We start from the raw sequence: 5,471 nt of genomic DNA, 5'->3' as shown, positions 1-5,471 counted from the left end.
AAACCATCTTGTAAAACAAATTCATTACTTCTGGACTTGTCTTCTGAAAGTGCAGCATATACCTTCCCAAAATCTGGACATATCGAATAGTCTTCTTTCAATCTTTCAAATCCGCTAACTTCCACACTCATAGTACTTATAAGAGAAACCTTACGACTGAGAGCATCTGCTGGTTTATTCTCCACACTAGCTTTATGTTTCAACACAAACATGTACCCTTGAAGGAACTCAACCCACTTTGCATGGCTGGAATTTAATTTCTTTTGTGAACCCAATTATCGCAGAGCCTCATGATCTGAAAATAAAACAAATTCTTGTGGTAACAAATAATGTCTCCAATGTCTCAAGGCTTGAACAATTGCGTAAAACTCTGTCATAGGTAGAATATTTTTGCTTGGCTTCATTCAATTTCTCGCTGAAATAAGCCACTGGATGTCCTTCTTGACTCAATACTCCGTCTATCCCTACCCTTAACGCGTCACAAGCTACATCAAAAGGCTTTAAGAAATCTGGAAGACACATTACTAGAGCCTCAACCATTTTAGCCTTAATCTCTTTGAATGCTTTTGCAGTAGCATTAGACTAGTGGAATTCTCCCTTCTTCATGCAAATCCGTGAGAGGAGCAGTGATTAAACTAAACCCATGAATAAAACGACGATAGAATGTGGCCAATCCATGAAAACTACGCACTTTGTGGATATTTGTTGGTTCAGGCCAACTATCAATGGCCTTTACCTTTCCGGATCAGCTTTCATGCCTTCAAACGATACAACAAACCCCAAGAAGATAACTTCACTAGACATGAAGGAACACTTCTTAAGGTTAGCAAATTGTTTCTCTGCTCGAAGAACCGTGCAGACTTGTTAAGATATCATCAAAATAAACAACCAAGAATTTACCCATGAATGGCCTCAAAACTTGTGTCATAACTCTCATGAAAGTGCTTGGTGCATTGGTTAGTCCAAAAGGCATGACTAACCATTCATATAGGCTGTCTTTTGTTTTGAAGGCTGTCTTCCACTCATCTCCTGGCCGAACACGAATCTGATGATATCCACTTTTCAAATCTATCTTGGAAAAGATAGTGGCACCGGTCATCATATGCCAACATGTCATCGAGCCTTGGTATTGGAAACCGATATTTGACTGTAATCTTGTTGATAGCCTAAGTATCAATACACATTCTCCACCGCACATCTTTCTTGGGTATGAGAAGAGCGGGTACGACACAAGGACTAAGGCTCTCTCGAATAAATCCTTTAGCAAGAGTTCATCAACTTGTATCAACTTTGCATGTTACGTGGGATTCATTCGATGGTGAGGTAAATTGGGTAATGTTGACCCAGGAACAAGATCAATCGCATGTTGAATGTCTCGGAGATGAGGAAGTTCATTTGGGAGATGATCGGGGAACACATCCTGATACTCTTCTAAAATCGGTCTCACCTTGGAAGGCACTTCCATATTAGCGAAACGCCCTGATTCCCTTATGGCTAGAACATATATGAGAGCATCATCTACTTCTTTAATAAATTCTTTTAATGTAATGATGTGCAAGGCTTTGGATTTGCATACTTGACTCTTTTCCTCCTTGCTTGCTGTAGGTTATTCACAATCTTAGGTTGAAGTGAAGCTGAGCGTGACTTTCTTCCTTTGTGGATGAATGAACATATGTTTCTCGACCTAAGATGGTCACGTTGTGATTGTATATCCATGGCCTTCCCAAGAGAATATGGCCCACATCCATTGCCACCACATCACACCAAATATGATCCTTGTAAGATGAAAATTGAATAGCACTTGACACGCTGGATGCGAGGATTGAAGAGTATTGTGGAGTCCATGCTACTTTGTATTGTTCGAGGATTTTTGAGTGGATGAGCCAAGGCTTGAGACGGTAAGTGTTGATACAACATTGATACAACTACCATTATCTATGATCACTTTCAATCTTTATCCCACGGACTTGATGTAAGTGTGAAAATGGAAGTTCTATGCCAATCTCGATTTCCTTCCTTGGATTTGACCAAAGTACACCCTACTATTGATAATGTTGGATGAGGGGCTTCAAAGTCGTTTCCACAATCTTCAGCAGGTTGTTGGGGTTCATAAGCATCTTCCTCAAAAATCGTCTTGATCGTCATTTTGTTTGTCAATGTTTGTGATCAGACTTCTTGTTGTCTCCTTCGTTGGGCATTGGACAACAAAGTGTCCAAAACCTTGGCATTTGTAACATCTTTGTGTTCCACCATTTCGTGTATCCACTAGTGCTCCTTTTCCTTTGTCAATTCTAACTGAACTTGTCATTGTGAAACCCTTAGTCGTTGCATTAGGCTTTGTCCCAGGTGTACCAGCACGAAAATCAGATTTGTAAGGATCCACTCGATTGACTACGTTGGCAGATTTCAAATACTTCTCTAATTCTTTACTTTCTGAAAAACCCTCTCCAAGGTATTCACAGTATGAGGAATTAATTCCCTTTGAAGCTCTGGACGAAGTCTTGATCTAAAACGAGAAAGAGTCATCCTTCGATCTTCCCTTATATCTCAGCATGAATTCCTCAAATTTTGTAATATATTCAGCAACTGGCATGTCGTCTTGACGAAGAGTTTGCCACTAGTCAAAAAACTCTGTTGATAGGAGAATGGTAGATATTTCTGCTTCAACCTTTCTTTCATCTCACCCCAGTGGGCGATTGGTTCTTCACCATCTCTCTCTAGTCAGTGTTTCAACATTGGTCCAAAACAATCGACTTGACCCACCAATTTTATCTTAGCAAATCTCACCCTTGAGCTTGGACATGTCATGCCACTTAAAATAAGCGATCCATGGTAGCCAACCATGGGGAGTGCTTTGGTTTAGCTCCATCAAAATTAGGGCGTCAACTTTCAGCGATCCTATCACCCTTTCATCGAGGTCTTGCTCATAGCCACGATGAAAATTGTCTCTCGTCTCGATCATTCCTTCTATCATGGCATTGTTGATCATGATTCCTCTCTCTCCATTCACACTTGCTTCATCATGTTGGTTAGATGCTTTAAGTGCGCGAAGCGACGTTCCGCAGTCTGGATCTACTGTCTAAATCTGCCACTTGCTTTGATAAGTTTTCCATCATCTGATTAAGACGTTCAAAGTCCATCTCTGGCTCATCTGTCTTTCCAGGCTTAGTTGGAGCCATCACTTGACAAACAGTGTGAAGACAAGAAATATTCGAAAAGTTTGAACCCAAGGAAAACGAAAACCAGGCTTTGATGCCAAATTTGATGTAGGGTGTATTGAGTATTTGGGTAATTTAGCGGAAGCGAAAACAATGGAAAAACAGAAAATAAGTGGTAAAAGATGCCTTGGCTTCACACCAAAAGAGTTTGGCTTCACACCAAGGAGTCTCCAATCTCTGGAAAGTAAACTTTTCTTATTATCTCAAATCTCGATTTTAAGAACTACATAGAGAGTATTTATAGCAAACTAAACCTAGAGACAATAGGATAAAGATCCCTTACTAAAAAGGAATCCTAATCCACAAAGGAACCAATCCAAACAAACTAGGAAACTTAAATCAAATCCTACTAAAAACTGGAAAAACTAAAACTTAGTAAAATCTGGAAAATCTAGAAATCCTAGTGAAATCTGGAATCTGGAAAAAAAATAGTTTTCCTATTGAAATCTGGAAACTAAGATTTCACCCCAACCATAATGATAATGTTGGATTGGCTGATCACTTCTTCCTTCTTTGGTAAACCTTAAAAGGTTTGTCAGAGATGTCCGCATCATCACATCGGATATCTCTAAGACTAGTAGAGCAAAATATGCTAGAAAAACTTAAGTTATTTACTACTATATCCAATAATAAAAAGATAAGGGCAAACCACTTAAATAAAATAAAATAAGATAAATTAAAGCAAAATGGATTAAAATAAAATAGACAAGCTCCGAATACCCTTGTATCAAACTCACGTAAGGTTCATAAATAAACATATAGATATATATATATATATATATATAATTCCATCTATTACTTGTAAAACAAATGTGACACTTAAGACAATAATGATAACTATATAAAATCCTCAATTTAGTTTAAATCCCAGAACTTAAATTATCTCCACCTAGGCATACCCCCCTTTATTTCCGTCAATTCCTGATATTCTGTCAATTCCCCTGGCGGTCTCGGTGAATAAAGTCAGCCCGGCGGCAAGCGGCGGACCGGGGGCAAGTGACGGCTGATCCATGGTAGCGGTCTAGGAACAACACTTCAATCAGAAGCATAAGTGGCTGCCACCCGATTCAGCGTCCCACGAAACTTCGTGGGGCATTATCAAAATAACAAACTGTCTCAAGGCAACTGGGGGTACCCTCGTGGTGGGTTTGAAAACCATAACCCGTCATTTATATAAACTTTCAATAAATTAGTTCTCAACTAAACTTAAAATATATATCCATATATATATATATATATATATATACCAAAATATGATAAAAAACCAAAAGCGATCATTATTCCTTTTCAACTACTGAATATATGTATCAAATACTTAGCTAGTTTGCTAGCCATATTGATCTTTGATTAGCACATCATTCAAATTTATAATAATAATCTTACAACATAATTAACCATCTGAATATATAAGCATGTGATAAATCAACAGATAATTAAATACTCATCATGAATTCACTAAATCAAGAAATTAAGACCATAAATAAACCAATTGAACACTCATACGCACCGGCAGCGTATAAAAAGCCTAAAGATATTCTATTGAGCTCATCCTCATTATTTAATCCAAGTCATACAGGCTCTAGAAGTTCTTGCATTGAGCCCAAGGTCATTCTCAAGCCTATGTAAGCTTTTCCACTGATTAGAACAGTCTAGAAGTGCCTCAGGACTCAAAAAGCGATAAGTCCAAAAAGTCAACTCGGGACCCCATGGGATCCACAACGTCAAAATTCTGCTCCGAGAGTTCCTAGAGGTTCTAACATGCCTAGGACTTATGTCCTGAGAGTCTGGTCTCGATCGGACAGTCGGACAACTCACGATCGCACGATCGGATGGTTACTGTAAACCTAGCTCTAGGGTTGGCCTTTTCGGAGTATCCGGGACTCCGATTCACAATCCATTGAATCCTACACAATCTTGGAATTACATAGCTCAACCTACAAGAAATTGACTGCTATCCAACGGTTCAAACGTATTGAACCCGGAAATCTGCATATGCGAGACCCGTTCGGGGTCCAAACGTTGTCCGAATTAATATCCGCAAATTCCTATGCGCTCGTGAGGACAAGAGATCATTTTAGGTTCTGAAAGTGACTTCACTGAGCTGCCCACAGGCTGCCCGCAGCCGCCACACGCGCCGCAGCGCGTGGGTGGCATGATCAAATTCCGGCAATGGAAATCTTCAAAACGCGGAAACCCGACTTCCTACCCTAGGTAAAACACCCTATTTGGAACCATTTTAGTTCTTGGACCTAC

General features: G+C 39.4%; 1 pseudogene; it reads right to left on the bottom strand.

The window, feature by feature from the left end:
• Positions 1–4,230, bottom strand: part of LOC148920523 (uncharacterized) — a 36,039-nt pseudogene extending 31,809 nt beyond the window's left edge.
• Positions 4,231–5,471: the final 1,241 nt, after the last annotated feature.

The sequence above is a fragment of the Prunus mume genome, linkage group LG2 (assembly GCF_029339155.1).
Source record: "Prunus mume cultivar Tortuosa linkage group LG2, ASM2933915v1, whole genome shotgun sequence".
Classification (NCBI taxonomy): domain Eukaryota; kingdom Viridiplantae; phylum Streptophyta; class Magnoliopsida; order Rosales; family Rosaceae; genus Prunus; species Prunus mume.
Note: the sequence above shows the minus strand (reverse complement) of the source record. Positions and strands in the feature narration are given on the sequence as shown.